This window comes from Dendrobates tinctorius, unplaced genomic scaffold (genome assembly GCF_039654945.1).
Source record: "Dendrobates tinctorius isolate UK_male_01 unplaced genomic scaffold, ASM3965494v1 ptg000159l, whole genome shotgun sequence".
Taxonomy (NCBI): domain Eukaryota; kingdom Metazoa; phylum Chordata; class Amphibia; order Anura; family Dendrobatidae; genus Dendrobates; species Dendrobates tinctorius.
Genome location: NW_027361826.1, coordinates 19,521,149 through 19,542,960, shown reverse-complemented (window position 1 = coordinate 19,542,960; position 21,812 = coordinate 19,521,149). Strand labels below are relative to the sequence as shown.

Sequence of the window (21,812 nt, the reverse complement as noted above, 5' to 3'; positions counted from 1 at the left end):
TTTCTATTCCGATTTTTGAAAGACTGAGCAAAAGCCAGCAATTCAGGAATTGTGTGTTTTTTCTTTTTTTTTTTGTTTTTATACCGTTCCGCATGTTGGTAAAATTGATAAGGCAGCTTTATTTTTTTGGTCAGTGCGATGACAGCGATACCTCATTTATATCTTTTTTTAATGTTTTGGCGCTTTTACACAATAAAAACTATTTTATAGAAAAAATATTTTTGCATCGCATTATTCTGAGAGCTAAAGCTTTATTTTTCTGTTGATGAAGCTGTATGGCGGTTTTTTGTGGCACAAGATGACGTTTTCAGCGGTACCATTTTTATTTACATCTGTCTTTTTGATTGCCTTTTATTGCACTTTTTGTTTGGCGGTATGAAAGCATTGTTTTTTGCCTCGTTTTTTATTTTTTACGGTGTTCACTGAAGGGGTTAACTAGTGGGACGGTTTTATAGAGCGGGTCGTTATGGATGCGGCGATACCAAATATGTGTACGTTTATTTTTTTATTTACATGTATTCATTGGTAAAATATTTATTTTTATTTTTTTTCTTTAGGGAGTTTTTCAAAAAAATATTTTTACACATAATTTTTTTTAACTTTATTGCATTGTCTCAGTATGGGACATTACTATATAGTGTCAGATCGCTGATCTGACTCTTAGCACTGCTGAGTATCAGATCAGCAGTCTGACAGGCAGTGAAGGAGGCATGACGGCGCCCGCTCTCAGCAGCCACTGACAAGCCGCCTCCCTGCAGGACCCGGAAGGACCCCATGGCCATCTTGGTGCCGGGGGTCGCCATGGATCGCGCAGGGATGCTTATCTATGTCGCTGTCACTACTGACAGCTGCATCGGGGGTTAAATGCCCACGATCGGTGCTAGCACTGATCATAGGCATTGCTGCAGGGTGTCAGCTGTCACATACAGCTGACACCCGCACCCGATCACCCCGGTGCTCAGCGTGAGGCTGCGGTGATCGTGCCGCCATACTAGTACTGCTCTGGTCAGAAATGCAGTTCCCGCAGAGCAGTGCTAGTACTGCGAAGGTCGTGAGCAGGTTAAAGGGAATCTGTCAGTGGGATCAACCTTCCTAAGCTTCATAGGAACCTGAATAAAATGATGTTTTGACATTTTGTGACCTGATGTCATTCCAGAGAAATCAATGTTTTTCTTAATATGTTAAATGAGCTGTTAAGATCTAGGGGCTGAACATGGATCTAACTAAAAATCTGCCTCCTGAGATTATTTTGCATGAAAGTGGGGCATTATCAGTGTGAGGCATTTAGATCTGCAGAGCAGGCTGTCAGCCATTATATGTCTCACACTGGTAATGTCTCCTTTAATTTAAAATAAGCTCTGGAGGCAGATTCTTGGGGAGATCTATTTCTCACCTATAGATCTTAACAGCTCATTTACATATTAAGAAAATGTGGATTTCTCTGGAACCACACATCAGATTGCAGATATCAGGGTATCATGTTATTCAGCTTCCTATAACCTACATGCCCATATAGACGGCTTAGGAAGGTTGATCCCACTGATGGATTCCCTTTAAAACTATCCACTGTCATTATACTGTTAATTGTTGCAGGATTTTGATGGCAACCCAGTGTAAGGTTGTGTGCCCACGTAAGTGTTTTTGAAGCGTTTGTCCCGGTCAAAACGCTTAAAAAATGCATAGAAGCATCGCATTCATTTTAAATGAATTCCGCACTTTTTGTGCACATTGATGCGTTTCTTTCCGCACAAAAAACGCTTAGTGGTAAAAAACGCAGCATGCTCATTAATTTTGCGGAAAAGTCTGCGTTTTTAGCTATTTTCTATGAGTCAGAAGACACACGGAAAAAAAAAATGCATCAAAAACATGCGTTTTTTCCACAAAAAAAGTGCGAAAAACGCGCAGAAATAAAATGCGTGTTTTCTGGGAAGAAGTCCGGTTTTGAAGCAGAAATTTTCTGCATGCGTGGACACATAGCCTAAGTGTTCAGATGTCAGTGTTGGGTAACATGCACAATGTCTGGGATTCTTGGTGAAGTGTGGCATTTCTTGCTATGCAGATGTGATGACACATTGTGTTCATATGTCTCCGCATCCCATGCTGTCTCAGGAGGGGCCTGTTCATTCATTAGAGCAGTGGTTTTCAACCAGTGTTCCGCGGCACACTAGTGTGCCGCGACACATGGTCGGGTGTGCCGCGTGTCCGCATGGCTAATTTACATGTGATGCAAATTAGCCATGTGGAGGCAAGCAGGGCGGCGGGTCGGAGAGGCAGCAGTCCCGTGTTCCTGTGTCGCTTCCTCCCTGACACAGCAGTCAGCGGCGCGGCTGGATGACATCATCATTCAGCCCCGCGGCTGCTGTGCCAGTGAGAGGAAGCTGCCGGTGAGGAGAGGTGAGGGGGGGGTGTGTGTGTGTGTGTTTGTGTGCGTGTGTAGGTGAGTTGATGGATGTGATGAGAAGCAATGATGGGAGTCATGGAGAAGGCGGTGATGGGGAGAGGGCAATGGAGAAGGCGGTGATGGGGGTGATAAGAAGGCGGTGGTGGGGAGAGGGCAATGATGGGGTTGTCGAAAGGGCAATAATGGGGTGGTGGGGAGAAGGAAATGATGGAGGTAGTGGAATGGGCAATTTCTACATGAAGGGGATTATGATGGGGCATATTACTACAAGAAGGTGATAATGATGGGGCATATTACTAAAAGAAGGGGATAATGTTGGGGCATATTACTAAAAGAAAGGGATAATTATGTGGCTCATATACTGCAATATAAAGGGGTACAATGAGAAATACTATGGCCATGAGGCTGGAGTACAAGCGCCAGCTCATATACTATATATATATATATGGTATATGCTGATAATTATGTGGCTCATATACGTGGGACTGTATGTATGACTTTACATGGGACTGTATATATATATATATATATATATATATATATATGGGAATACTGAGTGAGTAAAAATACATTTAGAATCTATATTATTAACTATATGTATAATATGTACTGTTTTAGTGTCATTTTGTGCCATTTTGGTTGGTGGTGTGCCCCGGGATTTTTTACGTATAAAAAGTGTGCCGCGGCTCAAAAAAGGTTGAAAATCACTGCATTAGAGGGTGCATGCATCACGTTAAAGGGAACTTGTCATCCCCCCCCTCCAGGCATTTTTAAGTAAAAGCCACCTTGTGCAACACTAATGCTGCATTCTGTCAAGGTGACTCTTTTATTTAGCGTCCCTTCCACCCCCCGAAATAATAGTTTTTAAAATTGGTCAGACATACCTGAAGTTTGACCGGGGGGCAGGTCTTTCCCCCCCGGACACAGACGCCTCACATAACGTCAGTCATGTCCTGCTTTTGAATTTGGTGCCGCCTCCTCAGCGTTCAGTTCTTTTTCTCGTGCCTGCACTGTAATCTTCTGACATCATCACTGGTCCTGCTGCACCACTGCCCTGCTCAGCTTCGCCCCTACTGGTCACATGGTGCTGACGTCATCATGTCCTGCTGCACCGCTACCCTGCTCAGCTCCTCCCCTACTGGTCACATGGTGCTGACGTCATCACACGTCCTACTGCACCACTGCTCTGCTTAGCACCACCCCTCCTGGTCACATGACACTGACATCACAGGTCCTGCTGCACCACTGCTCTACTGAGCTCCGCCCCTACTGGTAACATGGTGCTGACGTCATCACAGGTCCTGCTGCACCACTGCTCTGCTGAGCTCTGCCCCTCCTGGTCACATGGTGTCACATCATGTGATGTCATAGGACGGGCAGCGCTAACTGCACATGCCCAAGAAAGAATACTATAGCGCAGGCGTGAGAAAAAGAAATGAACGCTGAGGAGGCGGCGCCAAATTCAAAAGCAGGACATGACTGACAGATGTGAGGCATCTGTGTCCGGGAGGAAAGACCTGCCCCCCGGTCAAACTTCAGGTATGTCTGACCAATTTTAAAAACGATTATTTCGGCGGTGGAAGGGACGCTAAATAAAAGAGCCACCTTGACAGAATGCAGCATTAGTGCTGCACAAGGTGGCTCTTTTACTTAAAACCGCCTGTGGGGGGGGGGGGGGGGTGACAGGTTCCCTTTAAGCTGGGCTCACATATTCGAGTAAAGTCCATTATGTATGGAGCTGGCCACGGGATTCCTGACCCAAGCTCTCCAGCTTCATATGTATTGACATATGTGTCCGGTCGGGAAGCTTGTGCCCATGTCTGTTCGGTTCATGAATGTCAGATGTATTAAGCCAGTATAAGGAATATATAGTGGAAAAGAAGATTATTCCCACTTGTAATCCTCCGCCCCAAAGAGGTTCCCAAACTTCCCACTTTGGGTGCGGTTGTCATAGAGAAAGCCTTTTGTGATCCACTTTGATTTTGCCTCCAGAATCAGGGATGTTAGCATGTATGAATAAAGGGGTAGCAAAAAAGTTTTCTTTTTTTATACATAACTTACGGTATTTGTAGAAAAGTAGTTTTTATAAGTTTATGGAAAACAAAAAATAGTAATAGGATAATAAATGAGCCCATTTACCTATTGAGTGCTCGCTGACTCATCACAATCTGGCCAGTTCACCGCCGGCATGTAGAGAAATCTGTGCTGAAGCCGACCCTATAATGAATTAGTAATATTTCTTTACAATATCCTTTATAGATATTTGTGCAGTTGTCCGTAGTTCTCAAATATAAGGCTTATGTGCTGTGATTAGAAGATGGCGAGTATCATGTGGAGGCCATGACCATAACCACACTGCTCTTACATTTCCCTCCTTGTGTTTTACTCTCTCAGCTACATTCATGAATCGGTTATTTATTACAACTCTCCTTTTTTTCAAGTGCTTGGACTTTGAATTCTTAAGGCTCCTGGAAGGGTTTTTTTTTTTTTTGCATAAACTTTTTATTTTAACATATGAGAGCAATATCTAGTGATAAATCCTGTCCTGCAAGAAAAGGCTGCATACAGTGTAGATGAAAAGATTTGATAGGGTTGTAGGAAAGAGAGGAAAATGTATCCAGGGTCGTGGCTGACGTAATAGAGGGATATACAGTATTTATTGGCTATTTGTATTATAAATGCGTAGCACTTTTACAGCAAAATGTTTTATGGTGTCACAGTATCGTTTCTATACTGTAGCAGCTCATGGGACGTTCTCATGTGATACACGTATACTGCAGATTTTATGTTTCAAAAAAAAATCAGAAACCTAGTAAAGGGGTTGTCTCATCTTCGTAAATGGGTGAAATTGCAAAGTTGCATGTAAAAACAAGCAGTTTTGCAATCTTGCCCCGCTTAAAAATCCCTCCGTTGTTGATCCCTGAGAGGACTTTTTTTTAAATTAGTTTTGCTTGTTGTCTAGATTACTGGCCACCTCTTCAGTCTATAAGAAGTGACTGCCTAAGCAAGGAGCGCAGCACTTACAAGCTGGTTGCTATAGAGCTTGAAAGCACTGCTTTGAAGCTGGCTGGATCTGGCCAATTTCGGTGACCCTGTTCACATCCAATGCTTCTGAGGCAAAGCTGTCTCTGCTTGCAGTATTAGGGAGCACACAGACTGGGCCAGGGCTCAGTTATGCTGCTTTGAACTGTCACTTTTCAAGAGTGCACTGCCCCCCTGGTAAATTACAAGACGACTGGCTAGGGAGCAGTGTCATAGTCTATTACTATATTTACAGCTGCACTGTGATATCTTTATTGTTAGAGCACTACTCTGGCTAGGATCTATCTATACTATACGAGGATCATCATAGCATACTTGGACTGATTTGCACAATATATACTGTAAGTTATGGTATTATATAGATACGTAGACTAGACCAATCACACCTGGCCAACGCACTAGAACCTGTATGCTATTTTTTCAATTAACTTTGCTTTAATTTCTGCATTTTTGAACATTCTGCATGTATGGTCATTTTGAGCATTCTATATGCACACTCATTTTTTGAGCATTCTAAATGCAAGGTAATTTTTTTGAGCATTCTCTATGTACAGTCATTTTTTTTATCATTCAGTATGCATACTCATTTTTTGAGCATTCTCTATGCAAGATCATTTTTTGAGTATTCTACTGTATATGGACGCTTTTTTTAGCATTCTAGATGTAGTATCTTTTTTTATCATTCTATATGTACGGTCATTTTTTGATCATTCTTGATGTAGGATTTTTTTTTAGCATTCTATATGCATGGTTATTTTTTGAGCATTCTATATGTACAGTCATTTTTTTAAGCATTCTATGGTAATTTTTTGAGCATTCTGTATGTAGTGTAATTTTTTTAGTATTCTACATGCAAAGTCATTATATTTTAGCATTCTATATGTACAGTCAGAAAACACATTAACTGCATACAGTATATAGTCATTACCTGGCAGCAGCTTCCCCTCCTCCATCCTTTATCATGCTTTATACTTTCTATTTTTCATTTAGCTTTACCTTTTAACATGACATGCGCCTCCTTCAGCTTTTTGTTGCATATCCACTACTGATCTGTATATCTTGCAATAAAATTTTGTATTTATTTTTATACACTAATATGACCCACATCTCAGTTTTCTTTTCTCTTTCGTCTTCATTTACCCAAGGTCCCTTTTCTTCATGTTCATTGTCCAATACATATATGTACATATTTAAGATATATGCAATGATGCATTTAACATAAACTTTATATATAATTATCATATGTACATACACATATATTTTTTGCCTTTGATATTTTTTGGTACTTAAAGACAACTGTATTGTTTGTTTTTTTCACTTTGGGTTTTTTCAGGTTCCTCCTATAAGCCTATAGAGGAAAAATCCACACAATTCAACAGCGTCTTTCAACGCACAGAGTTCTTGAGTTTTTATGAAATCGAACACACTTTGCTTGGACTGTTAAACGCAGCAGATTTTATGCACAAACTAAAACGGCAGTGAACATTTTCACAATGTGTGACTATGGTCTTGGTTTCATTTTATACTCTGTGGGCTTTAGTTTCGAAAGTTGAATATCTTTTTTTTTTTTTTTCTTTTTTGTGACTCAGCAGGAAGTTTTGGTTTTGCTGTGTTTTTATAGGTTACTCTGTCCGTCATCATAGATAATACAGGGACACGCTAAGCTGCTGACTGACAGTGACCTCACGGTTTCTCTTAGTCATGTGAAACACTTTCCCATCTCGTCCACATTGTCATAGACTCGGTCACATGGACCTGTGAAACCATTTACTATAGAGCTTCCGGCTTTGTGTCCAAGTATATCCTTGGAGGACAATCCAGGAAGGAAAATCTCAGCTAATTGCCTTCAATTTGGATGTGGAGGAAACTCTGCTGATTGCCGTGCACGCTCCCGAAACTGTCAACAGATTCTAATCTATTATGTGACTGCTGAAATGTTTGTGTTCAAGAGATATTCCCAAATTATACATTTATGATCATGGCACATATTCTTATCATCAGGGGAATCTGTGAGAACGTAGTGTGGTTTCTGCAGCTAAATCCTTTTCAGGCACTTGATTACACTTCAAAGTTGCTTCTGTTCTGGAAAGTAAATTGTCCCATTGTGATCCGTGGGTCCTAGTAAAGACACGTCCTCGCACATCAGACTGTCACGTCCTACTGAATTAAGTTACTTCTTGATATCATATATTATATTCTGTTTTTGATCATTTGTCTTCTTCAAGGATCCAATCACAATGATACCCAAGAAAAGGGACATTTCACAACCTGTAGCTATTAGGACCCTATTAATTTGAAAGAGAAGGAAAGAAAATCCCACTGATGCTTCACTGAGGCAATGTCTTCAAAAATAATTGCATTTGTGCCAACTTTTTTCCCAATATTTTAAAGTCGATGTGTGTCCAAATTTTTCAGCACCACCTGCATACAGGGTTATGTAGATCTCTTGGACCTGATAAGGTTACTGTACTTTCTTTGAAAGCCCATATGAAAATGGTTGGTTAGATTAGGCCGCTTCTTAGCTTTGACCTACCGTACTGTGCTTTCTGAAGATATTTTTGTACACGTTAGACGGTGCTTCGCCAACTTTTCCTAATGAAGCTTCACTAGACAAAGAACGTAATACGTAGGGCCTAACAGTTTTTGGTCAAAGGCCATGCCAAAATTAAGTTCTTACAGCTCAATCTCAAGCCATGGCGACTTGATGGATGAAAGCTATATAGCAAGATCAATCTTGTGCAAGCCTACATAGGTCCACCAGGATCTTCTGTCGTTATCTTAATTTTATGAAACTATCGGGTTGCTGGTGTTCCTCTTCACCTTGTTATTATGTATCTTGAATTCTGCATACTACAAAAAATTACCAAAAAACTAGTAAATTATGTTGCTGCTAAGCCAGAGATTGCTGCAGTCATATAAAGGACTGGCCAAGTGATCACTTCTGTCAAAACAGTTTCCCTCTCTGGCCTCCCCAAGAACCAGTTTGAGAAGCTCTGCTTCAGACTGCTTGTGCTTGGTGGTCTATCTGCAAAAGTAGCCTACGCCTCTTATTTTCTACTTTGTAAATAGTTAAGAAGTCATAATTTTTTTGTTAATACTGTAGTCATCGTTATTTTACTTGGAGCTGTTGGATCTCATAGTAACCATCAAAATCTTTTCTGTGATCACGTAACCAGGAATAATATTTACTTATTGAGCATGCAACCTATACCTATAAAGTAAAGTGATCCTAAGAAGGTGGTGTCAGGAACACCGCACTGAGCTTGCTCACTGAGCCAGTGCGCGTGTCCTGAGTAAAGCGAACTGTGCTCAAAGATACCTGTGGAGCGGGCAGCAGCCGAGTAGGTGTGTACTTCAGAACAGCAGGACCTGAAGCACCTGACTGCTGGGGGCATGGCCTAAACTCCAGAGAGCTAGGAGCTGCAAGAGAACTCCTAGCAGGGTAACTGTGAGACAAAGTTACCAAGGGGCATAGACAGGGAGGATAGTCAGGATGTAACCAATGAGTCATGCACAGAGATAGCTGCAAGGTACAAGAGGGGCGAGCAGAGAGTAGTCAGATAACAGGCAACGAGTCATACACAGAGAGGGTAGCGCAGTACAGAATCAACTGGCAAACTCACAACGGGGAACAGGACCGGGTCAGAACCATATAAAAAAGCTATAACAACGAACAGGCACACGGAGGTCACCACACTCGGCCAAAGACAAAAGAATAACTGACAAGGATTGGAGCTTCCCAGGGGTTTAAGAAGCTCTCACAGAATCAAAAAGAGGCCACAATCATTAACCCGAGGTGTGCAGGTCAAAACCTGCACTGAGCTCCAGACATTAACCCCTGACGTGCAGCTCAAAAACCTGCACTGGGATCATGACAGTACCCCCCTCTCAACGGGGGGCCTCTGGACCCCCAGGCTTCCCTGGGTACTTGGCATGGAAAGCCTGAACCAGGCGATCTGCATGTACAGAGCGAGCAGGGACCCGTGAGCGCTCCTCTGGTCCATATCCCTTCCAGTGGACCAGATACTGCAAAGAGCGGCACACCCGCCGAGAGTCGACAATATGTCCGACCTCATAGTCCAATTGACCCTCCACCAGCACTGGAGGAACAACAGGCTCGGAGTCCTCTTTGACAGAACCTACGGATTTCAACAGAGATTTATGGAACACATTGGATATTTTTAAGGAGGCGGGGAGACGCAACCTATATGCCACTGGGTTGACTATCTCCATGATCTCGTACGGACCAATGAACTTTGGTCCCAACTTAGCTGATGGTACCTTTGAGTTGATGTTACGTGTAGAAATCAAACTTTCTCTCCCACCTGAAACATGTCTCCTGAGGCTCTCTTTTTGTCAGCAAAATATTTGTACCTCCCCTGGGCCCGAGAGATATTACGCTGGACTTCAGCCCAGAGGTTTTTTAACCGTTGAGCGGACCCCTCAACCCCTGGACAACCGGAATCCACCCGTGAAAACGCCCCAAAATGCGAATTAAACCCATAGTTAATCAGGAATGGGGACATGTTGGTGGACTGACTCACCCGGTTGTTAAAAGCGAATTCCACCAACGGTAACGCATCACACCAATCCTCCTTTCTGGCAGAGGTCAGACACCTGAGAATTTGTTCCAGGGATTGATTGGTGCGTTCTGTCTGACCATTACTCCCCGGGTGATATGCCGACGAGAAGGAGAGCGAGATGCCCAATTTCATACAGAACGCCCTCCAAAATTTGGCCACAAACTGCACACCTCTGTCAGACACCACATTCAGGGGTACCCCATGCAATCGGACCACTTGCTGCACAAACAACCTTGACAATGTTTCTGCTGAGGGTAATGCTGCCAAGGGAATGAAATGGGCCTGTTTAGAAAACCTATCCACCACCACCCAGATCTCGGTATTGCCCCTGGAAGGTGGAAGGCCGGTAATAAAATCCATGGAAAGATGAGTCCATTGCCTATCAGGAACCAATAAAGGTATGAGTTTCCCAGCCGGCCGGTTCTGCGAGCCTTTGGAACGGGCACACACACCACAAGCAGAAACAAATTTCTTGACATCGGACCTTAGTGAAGGCCACCAAAAACCCATGGCTACTGCCTCTCTAGTGGCCGTGATACCTGGATGAGCACTCAGCCTAGACTCCTGAAACTCCTGCAGAAGTCTAGGCCGCAATAAATCTGGAACAAACAATTTATCAACCTGCCTGGTTGCCGGAGCTAGGGCCTGAGCCCTTAGAATTTCTTGTTCCAACTCAGATTAGACCCCCACCACTACCACCCCTGGGGGAAGAATGGAGGATGGCTGCTCGGGGGGAGACACCGGGTCAAAACTTCTGGACAGGGCATCCGCGTTAAAATTTTTGGACCTCGGTCGAAAAGTAATGGAGAACTGAAATCGTGAAAAAAAAAAAAAAAAAAGTGACCAATGGGCTTGTCTAGGAGTAAGCCTCTTAGCAGATTCAAGGTATGCCAAATTTTTGTGATCCGTGACAACCGTGATAGGGTGAGCCACCCCTTCCAAAAAGTGCCTCCATTCCTCAAATGCCAGCTTGACTGCAAGAAGTTCTCTATTGCCTACATCATAGTTTCTCTCAGCTGAAGAGAACTTCTTGGAGAAGAAGGCACAGGGTCTGAGATTGGTAAGGGTGGCCGGACCCTGGGACAGCAGTGCCCCCACCCCTACTTCAGAAGCATCCACCTCCACAATGAATGGTTTGGACGGGTCTGGTTGGACCAACACCGAGGCGGACATGAAACATTTCTTAATAGCTGAGAAGGACTCCTTAGCGAGTACAGACCAATTTTTTACATCAGCGCCCTTCCAGGTAAGATCCGTGAGTGGTTTAACCACTTGTGAGAAACCTTTAATGAATCTCCGATAATAGTTCGCAAATCCTAAGAAGCGCTGGAGCCCCTTGAGATCTCGAGGCGGCACCCAGTCAGCGATCGCCAGCACCTTCTTAGAATCCATACGAAACCCCTCACAGGACACAACCCCAAAAAAGACAGTTCCTGTACAAAAAACGAACATTTTTCCAATTTAGCGAACAATTGGTTCTCCCTGAGTCTCTGGAGAACTGTCTGTAGATGTTGCAAGTGAGATTGGCTGTCCGGGGAATAGACCAAAATGTCATCCAAATAAATAATAACAAAACGGCCTATCAGGTCAGAAAACACCACATTGATGAAATTCTGGAAAATAGCGGGCGAATTAGTTAACCCAAACGGCATTACCAGGTTTTCAAAGAGTCCTTCTGATGTGAGGAACGCAGTTTTCCACTCGTCCCCTTCCCGAACACTTATCAGATTATAGGCCCCCCGGAGATCTAACTTGGAGAACCATTGGGCCCCAGCTAACTGGTTACATAAGTCTGGGATGAGGGGAAGCGGGTAAGTGTTCCTAACCGTTATCTTGTTCAGTTCCCGAAAGTCGAGGCACGGCCGCAAACCACCATCTTTCTTCTTCACAAAGAAGAATCCTGCTGCCACAGGTGACACAGAAGGCCTGATATGCCCTTTGCGGAGACTCTCAGCTATGTACTCCTTCATGGCTTGGCGCTCAGGCCCAGACAAATTGAACAATCGAGCCTTAGGTTACTTGGCTCCGGGTACTAAATCAATGGCACAATCAGGGTCTATGTGGTGGCAGCGCCTCAGCCTCACTTTCGGAAAAAACGTCTTCAAAATCCTTCAGGTACTCCGGAATACCTTCCAGACCGACACGACGACACAGATATGGATTTAACAACGTTAACAAGGTGTCCCAGGTTACCACATTTATCCTTGCATCCCCATTGAGTGATCTCCCCTGTAACCCAATCAATGGTAGGATTATGGCGTTGAATCCAAGGCATCCCCAGTACCAGTCCTGCAGGCAAGTTATCTAGCACAAGACAACTTAGTTTTAACACATGAGTGGAACCCACTTTTAGAGAAAAAAGTTCAGACCTGCAACAGATACCGTCCTGGGTAAGAGGGGACGAGTCAATCACAGAGAGGGTAGTGCAGTACAGAATCAACAAGCAAACTCACAACGGGGAACAGAACCGGGTCAGAACCATATAAACAAGCTATAACAACGACCAGGCACACTCGGCCAAAGGCAAAAGTATAACTGACAAGGATTGGAGCTTCCCAGGGGTTTAAGAAGCTCTCCCAGAACCAAAAAGAGGCCACAATCATTAACCCGAGGTGTGCAGGTCAAAACCTGCACTGAGGTCCAGACATTAACCCCTGACGTGCAGTTCAAAAACCTGCACTGGGATCATGACAGGTGGAGCACGCAAAACCTCCTAGAAATGTTTGCGCTGAAACCCATTTGCAGAGGGACTAATGGTTGCAAATTCTTTCTCAATTTTATGCAATTCTTATTTGCCGCCACAAGAAATGTTTAGTGCAGGTGATTGCTGATAAGAGAGAGTCGGGGGTGTTTACAGGCTATTAAATACAAGGAGTCATTATTTCTCTTCCTTATGGGTGTTTACTCATTGTACTCAATATAAGACATGAGCTCTCAAATCTTTGTGTCTTATTAGGTTACTAGGCTCAGACTTCTTCTGGCGATGGGTCCACCTTAAGTGACAACCTAAAGGTCTTTAATTAGAGCAGCAGCGCACATGCTTCACCGCCGCTGCATTAAAACTAGTCATGTTTATGGGAGTGAAGATGAAATCACGACTTGGGGTCTAATGATTAGCACCCGGCGCTATTTTTTTTTTCTTTTTAATAAGTGTAATTTTTAGATTTTTACAGTTTGGTCATCCATGAAACACAGTCTGAGTACAGATCATGATGCCCGGACTGGCCGTCGAGTTCTCTCACCTGATCGTGGTAGGCCTCATATATTCTTATTCAGTGTTTACTGCGTTGGTCAAAAAAGTTTTATGTAGCCCCTTTTTTGTGTTTGTTACCTTCTATCTTTTCTAGTTCCTTTATGTAAAAAAGACAAGAGTATTATGGGAGCGATACATTTATTAGCAAAGTAGAATAGTCTTTCTGTTACCCAATAGAGGTATAATTTATATAACGCTTATGTATATTTTGACATGGCACAAATCTATGGAAATACCTCTATCTCTCACTATTTGCTGTCTGTGAGTGGATTTCCAATTTGCATTCACTCCATGAAAACCTGCAGAGACCTAATAATCTACCTAGAGCGCTAACTATCTAGGTAATCCTCCGCGAGCGAATCTGTTGGGAATACTGATTTGATTCATTTGATCTATTCTACCCAAATGCATAAATGTAACAAGTGTAATGAAAACCTAATGGACGGTCAATGGTAGAACACTGTATCCTTGGGTAATGGGCATAAAAAAGGTTTTCCCATAAAGGAAAATCAAGATTTCTTGGGTGTTTTCATAAACTCCATAGAATTGAATGTAGTGGGACGCACAATGCCACTTCTACATGTATTTTCTTCTTGGATGTAGATTATGGGCTATATTGTAAAGGTGAATATTTAAGTCACTTTTCTCATCGTTTTGAGATTTTTTTGGTTTGGTAACGACCTTTTATCGTGATTATGTTTAAGTTGCCAGAAAATAAAGAAAAATCTTTTTTTCTTTATGTTTTGGCTAAACAGACAATGGAACTTTAGGGCCGGAATTTGCTGAACGCTTTGGAACGGATTGTTTATATCTGAGTCAGGGGAAAGATATTTCATGCACCGCGGGAATTTTTATTTGCTTGGTCTTGTTAGTAGTATTATTACATAAATGTTTTTGAGACTAACCCTTCAGTTGTCACTTTCAGTTCAGCATTTTCTTTTTGAGAGTGCGTAGAACGACAATTTGTCATTTCTGTATATATTTAATATAAATCTTCATTGTTTCTATTCTGTAAGTGTAGGATCAGGCCTACAGAACTCAGTTATGGTTAGTTTATGGCACTTTGTATTTTAGCTAAAGTGCAACTTTTTTTTATCCGTGCAAAAGATGTCTAATGCTAGGTTGTCATTTTCAGACATTCCCAAAAACCGTCACATTTTTGTGCCTGTCTGAAAAAGACTCTGGTCCCGATTCATCATTGCCTAAAGTTGCGTTGTTTGTGTATTTTTTTCTGTATACTTTTGCACTTTTTTTGTTTGCACCCAATTAATTTTTTTATTTATGCCTTTTTAATTCTGTTTTATACATGGTCGCCTGTGTATTTTTATTTTTGGATTGTTTTTCACTTTGAGAGTGAAATTTAGTGATTCCAAATGTTTTTGCCTGATTCATCAAATGCGACTTTTTAAAAAGTTGTCAAATTTTGCACAACAGCTCTCCAGCTTCCCCTACCCCTCCCCTTCTGTATTTTTGAGTACACTGAAATGTTCACACATTTTTTTTTTGCAGATTTTGATGCCATTGTGCCACTGTTGGTGCCAGAAGTCACAAAAAAACAGTTCAAGGTAGAAAGAAATCCTGTTTTTGACTTTATGCCAAATTCATGAACCGCATGTGTCATTTTGACAAATTTGGCGCTCAAACCGACAACTACCGTAATGTCACAAAAAAGGAAAGGGACGGTCTCAGAATCTTGTTTTTCGAGGAGATTGGAACCCTAACAAAGAGCTCCTCAAAAAGCAGTGTATATGTGTGAACCTAGCCTAATTTTCAGGCTGCAATCTTCATTCCTTTATTCATTTTCAGACTCCCAATTTATTCTTTCTTCTTATCTTTTCATCAGTTTTTGAGTACGTCCAGTTTTAGATAATGTTCATCAAGACTTGCATATAAAACACCCTGTCCTTTGATTACATGATCTTACTTACAGCTCCGTCCAGAGGACTAAATTGAGTTTAATGCAATCTTTTTGGACTGGAGCTGTACGAAATGTGTCCATGTAGCCCAAGCCAATAGGTCAATCTTCTAGGGCATCCTCATGATTTTCCTATTAGTTCTGAATTGTATATACAGTTGTGCTCAAAAGTTTACATACCCCGACAGAATTTTTGCTTTCTTGACCTTTTTTCAGAGAATATGAATGATAACACCAAAACTTTTTCTCCACTCATAGTGGTTGGGTGAAACCATTTATTGTCAAACTACAGTGTTTTTTCTTTTTAAATGATAATGACAACCAAATACATCCAAATGACTCTGATCAAAAGTTTACATACCCCATTCCTTAAAGGGAATCTGTCACCGGAAGTTGGCGGCCTATGTAAATGGCCTGTGTCCGGTCCGATGGACGGTGTTTCTTCTTTCTCCACCCCATCTGTGGCCCCCCGTCCGTGATCTTTGCTTGTATTAGAGACGTTCAACTCCATAATTTGCGCGTGCGCAAAGCAATCTTGCTTCGCGCACACGCAGTATGCTTTGCCCAACTGCAGGCAAAGCCGAAAATCATTACTGCGCATGCGATGGTACACTATGTCCCGGAACACAGTGAAATACTTCCGGGACATAGTGTACCGGCGCATGCGCAGTAATGATTTTCGGCTTTGCCCACAGTTGGGCAAAGCATCCTGCTCGTACGCGAAGCAAGATTGGTTTGTGCACGCGAGAACTATGGAGTTGAACGTCTATAATACCGGCAAAGATCGTGGACGGGGCCGGGGGCCACTGATGGGGTGGAGAAAGAAGAAGAAACAGTGCCCATCGGACCGGACACAGGCCATTTACATACAGTACAGACCAAAAGTTTGGACACACCTTCTCATTCAAAGAGTTTTCTTTATTTTCATGACTATGAAAATTGTAGATTCACTCTGAAGGCATCAAAACTATGAATTAACACATGTGTAATTATATAATTAACAAAAAAGTGTGAAACAACTGAAAATATGTCTTATATTCTAGGTTCTTCAACGTAGCCACCTTTTGCTTTGATTACTGATTTGCACACTCTTGGCATTCTCTTGATGAGCTTCAAGGAGGTAGTCACCGGAAATGGTCTTCCAACAGTCTTGAAGGAGTTCCCAGAGATGCTTAGCACTTGCTGGCCCTTTTGCCTTCCCTCTGCAGTCCAGCTCACCCCAAACCATCTCGATTGGGTTCAGGTCTGGTAACTGTGGAGGCCAGGTCATCTGGCGTAGCACCCCTTCACTCTCCTTCTTGGTCAAATAGCCCTTACACAGCCTGGAGGTGTGTTTGGGGTCATTGTCCTGTTGAAAAATAAATGATGGTCCAACTAAACGCAAACCGGATGGAATAGCATGCCGCTGCAAGATGCTGTGGTAGTCATGCTGGTTCAGTATGCCTTCAATTTTGAATAAATCCCCAAAAGTGTCACTAGCAAAGCACCCCCACACCATCACACCTCCTCCTCCATGCTTCCCGGTGGGAACCAGGTAAGTAGAGTCCATCCGTTCACCTTTTCTGTGTCGCACAAAGACACGGTGGTTGGAACCAAAGATCTCAAATGTGGACTCATCAGACCAAAGCACAGATTTCCACTGGTCTAATGTCCATTCCTTGTGTTCTTTAGCCCAAAGAAGTCTCTTCTGCTTGTTGCCTGTCCTTAGCAGTGGTTTCCTAGTAGCGATTTTACCATGAAGGCCTGCTGCACAAAGTCTCCTCTTAACAGTTGTTGTAGAAATGTGTCTGCTGCTAGAACTCTGTGTGGCATTGACCTGGTCTCTAATCTGAGCTGCTGTTAACCTGCGATTTCTGAGGCTGGTGACTCGGATGAACTTATCCTCCGCAACAGAGGTGACTCTTGGTCTTCCTTTCCTGGGGTGGTCCTCATGTGAGCCAGTTTCTTTGTAGCGCTTGATGGTTTTTGCCACTGCACTTGGGGACACTTTCAAAGTTATCCCAATTTTTCGGACTGACTGACCCTTAATTTCTTAAAGTAATGATGGCCACTCGTTTTTCTTTACTTAGAATTTGTATTATGGCAAGAAAAAATCAGCTAACAGTCTATTCAGTAGGACTATCAGCTGTGTGTCCACCAGACTTCTGCACAACACAACTGATGGTCCCAACCCCATTTATAAGGCAAGAAATGCCACTTATTAAACCTGACAGGGCACACTTGTGAAGTGAAAAACATTTCCGGTGACTACCTCTTGAAGCTCATCAAGAGAATGCCAAGAGTGTGCAAAGCAGAAATCAAAGCAAAAGGTGGCTACTTTGAAAAACCTAGAATATAAGACATACAGTATTTTCAGTTGTTTCACACTTTTTTGTTAATTATATAATTCCACATGTGTTAATTCATAGTTTTGATGCCTTCAGAGTGAATCTACGATTTTCAGAGTCATGAAAATAAAGAAAACTCTTTGAATGAGAAGGTGTGCCCAAACTTTTGGTCTGTACTGTAGGTCGCCAACTTCCGGTGACAGATTCCCTTTAATGCTGTGTATTGCCCCCTCTAACGTCAATGACAGCTTGCAGTCTTTTATGGTAGTTGTGGATGAGGGTCTTTATTTTCTCAGAAGGTAAAGCTGCCCACTCTTCTTGGCTAAAAAACCTCCATTTCCTGGATATTCCTCGGCTGTCTAACATGAACTGCACACTTGAGATCTCCCCAGAGTGGCTCAGTGATATTGAGGTCAGGAGACTGAGATGGCCACTCCAGAACCTTCAGTTTGGTCTGCTGTAGCCAATGACAGGTCGACTTGGCCTTGTGTTTTGGATCGTTGTCATGTTGGAACGTTCAAGTACGTCCCATCCGCAGCTTCCTGGCTGATTGCAAAGTTGCCTCCAGTATTTGCTGATAACGTGCTGCATTGACCTTTCCTTCAACTTTGACCAAGTTTCCTGTGCCTTTGTAGCTTACACATCACATCAGCAATCCACCTCTGTGCTTTACAGTAGGAATAATGTTCCTTTCATTATAGGCCTTTTTGACCTCTCTCCAAATGTAATGTTTATGATTGTGGCCAAAAAATTCAATTTTGGTCTCATCACTCAAAATTACCTTGTTCCAATAGTTTTGAGGCTTTTCCCTGTGTTGTTTTGCATATTGTAGACAATATACTTTGTGGGATTTGCGCAGTAATGGCTTTCTTCTGGCGATTCCACCATGCAGCCCATTTTTCTGTGTCTCCTTACTGTGCATCTTGAAACAACCACACCAATAGTTTTCAGAGAGTCCAATATTTCAGCTGATGTTATTTGTGGGTTTTTCTTTGCATCCAGAACAATTTTCCTGACAGTTGTGGACAAAATTTTTGTTGGTCTACCTGACTGTGGTTTTGTTTTTACAGAGCCCCTGATTTTCCATTTGTTAATCACAGTTTGAACACTGCTGATTGGCATTATCAATTCTTTGGATATCTTTATCTTTTTGTATCCCTTTCCTGTTTTATACAGTACAACTACCTTTTCCCGCAGATCCATTGACAATTCTTTTGCTTTCCCCATGACTTTCAATCCAGAAACATCAGTGGCTGGATGAAGGATGCAAGAGTCGTGTCTGCATCCCAGAAACTCACTCAGCTGTTATGCACACACACTGATTACAAGCAAACAGGTCACAGGTGAGGATGTCACCTTTAGTAGCCAGTCAAACCCATTTGTGTCAACTTCTGTGCATGTTATCAGGCTAAAATCACCAGAGTATGTAAACATTTGATCAGGGTGATTTGGATGTCTTGGGTTGTCATGATTTAAAAAGAGAAAACACACTAGTTTGACACTAAATGGCTTCACCCAACCACTAACCATGAGTGGAGAAAAAGTTTTGCTGTTTTCATTCATATTCTCTGAAAAAAGGCCAAGAAAGCAAAAATTCTGCCAGGGTTTGTAAACTTTTCAGCACAACTGTACATTCCATAATTTTATTGGCTGGTTATATTAGTGGGTAGTAAATAACAGTAAACATGTTCTTTGTTTTTCATTAGGATGTTTCACACAATGCTAATGGTCGACAATCAGGGTAGTAAAGAAAATTGCTCTTAAAAAGCATCAGCTAGCTGTCATGTACACATTATGAGGTGTCTGTTGTAAAGATGCGTAACATAACAGTGCACAGTAATTGTAAGAACTGCTTCGTGCGCTGGTGACGTCCAGAACCAAAGCAAACCCAGGATGAGTTGCCTCAGAATAGCAGGGTTATAGATCCTTTCTGTGTACATTACGGGCAAAGGAAGACAAACCTTTCTATGGAGCACCTCAGGGTGAAGGAGTGAGAAAAGTTGAGTCACCAATTACCATTATTTGGAAGCGATGAAGTCCCCTCATCTATTGGATAAGAGTCTCTTGAGTCTACTGGTCATGTCTAATTACTGATCAAATTTGTTAAGGATACTTTGACTGGACTACAGAAAAACAAAGGCTGTGTAGAAAGAGAAAAAGCTGATAGCTCAGTATAAAACATTGATGACAACATCCCATAAGGGCAAATTCTGTGTTCTCTGTATGCAGCAAGGTAGGGCAGGTAGAAAGGAGCCAAACTGCTTTACTTACTTGCACCATGGACTAGATGTTAGTGTGTAACTTGCCTGTTCTGGCTCAAGTGCTGAGCTGCTGTTACCCTTTCCTGCTACCATCACAGTTGATTCACAATTCAGTCCCAGCTCTGCTGTCACTGGCATCTGCTACAGTTTCTACAAAGTGTATCTCGAGACACAAAGCTATCTCTGCCTAGCCACATACTTGGCTCTGCTTTAGCTGCATACCTGGCTCTGCTATTCCAAGGTGCTGTCTCCACTCCTAGCTTGGCTATTGTTCCAAGATACCAATCTTCACACTTGGCTCTGCTCTATAAAGATACCAGACTACTTTTCCAGCTCCACTGTTTCTTGCTGTCTCTGAAAATCTTTGTTACCTAACTGCAGGTTTTTTGGACCGGGGAGCGAGATTAAGGCACAGGTTTTTTTTCTTTATTTTTTTAAAACAAATTGCAGGCAGGGGACAGAGATTTTCCAGTTTTAAAAAATCCCTTTTAAGACTGCTGTGAATTTTTAATCTAATCCAGTAGATACATTTTGCCATTTGGAATGTGACAGAACAATCCTTTTCTTTAGTCCCCGGATGAGCCACCTGCATACCGCTCGTAGTGCCCTGCGGATATTTCTGAAGACATTTTCAACAAATAAGCATTGTGTCCCCTGAGGCAGGAAACATTTCTGCTCATTTAATGAATAAAAAGTTGCCTCGCTGTCTGACAACGCTGTGTGGCTTGAAAGAGTCAATAGTGAATGCACATACGCCAGAAATTGCAAAACGGGGTACTCACTGGTGTTCATGCTCTGCACTGGTGTTGCTCCGTTCCTCTGTAGAGGCCAGTGAATGAAAATAAGGCTAGTTTAACTGCAGGGAGCGTCCTCCCGTTTGCATGAAGAAAAACCCCCTGGATAGCGCGCCACAGTGAGCAGCAGGCAGCCTCGGCCGATGGCGCTGCCGTACAGTAGCGTGGGGGGCGTGTAGTGAAGCGGTGACGTCACCGGTCCGCAAATGACGGACGTGTGCAGGGGCCAATCCCGACGCGTTTCAGGGGAACCGTACCTCTTTCTCAAGGTATGGACACTGCGCTGCCGCTGTCTCCTTTTAACTCCCCGCATTCGCCATGCTAATTCAGCAAACACAGTGGACATGTGTGCGATCTTGTTGCTGGGAGGAAGAACCCTGATCAAATGATATAATGTAAACTGCATGCTAATGTGGACCTTTCACATATTTGGATGAAAAAATTAATATAGCTATAAAATGCAAAACTTGGTTAAGGTTATATTAAAATCTAAGGTTAAAAAACAATGAACAAGTCCCCCTCAGAAATAAATGAATGTAGAAAATGTAAAAATGCTTACTATAATAAAAATAAATTATTTAAAAACAATAATATCCATAATAACTGTTACTTCATATACATAGAGATAAATTAGATGAAAATAGATAAAGATGGATAAAAAGGCAGATATATGATCTACGTTAGAATACATTACAAGGCATACAGTTCAATTTCAGGAGTCCCTTTGGCACCAAGCTGTCTAACATGAAAACCCATTTGGACTCTATTCTGGACATACTTTTTATGTAATCCCCACCCCTGGGATTTCTTTGAACTTTTTGTCACACCATTACACTGAAAGACATGGCAAGTCTTGTGGGGGGACTTCATTTTTTGGCATCCAAAAAGTTCAAAGAAATCCCAGGGGTGGGGATTACATAAAAAGTATGTCCAGAATCGAGTAAGCATTTTTACATTTTCTACATTCATTTATTTCTGAGGGGGCCTTGTTCATTGTTTTTTAACCTTAGATTTTAATATAACCTTAATAAAGTTTTGCATTTTATAGATATATTTGTGTCTTTTGTTTGGCAGAGAGCACACTGTATCTGCTTGTTTTGCCAGCGGCTTTCAACTTGGCTGTGTGTTCATTCAGCGCCGGTGTGACATTTTTCATTCATTTCTGCTCATTTCTTATGAGACTGATGATTTATCACTCGTTCCGGATAATTTCCTTATACTGGGCACTAATACATG

General features: G+C 42.3%; 1 protein-coding gene across 3 annotated transcripts in view; it reads left to right on the top strand.

The window, feature by feature from the left end:
- The window catches only part of PRKCD (protein kinase C delta), a 95,286-nt gene that overhangs the window by 16,992 nt on the left and 56,482 nt on the right, over positions 1–21,812 (top strand). The window contains exon 2 of one of the 3 annotated variants that reach the window (XM_073549616.1): positions 14,789–14,844. The exons of the other annotated variants lie outside the window; for them this stretch is intronic. The gene's annotated coding sequence lies outside the window, so the exon portion shown is untranslated. The remainder of the gene's footprint in view (positions 1–14,788; positions 14,845–21,812) is intronic. 3 annotated transcript variants of the gene reach the window in all.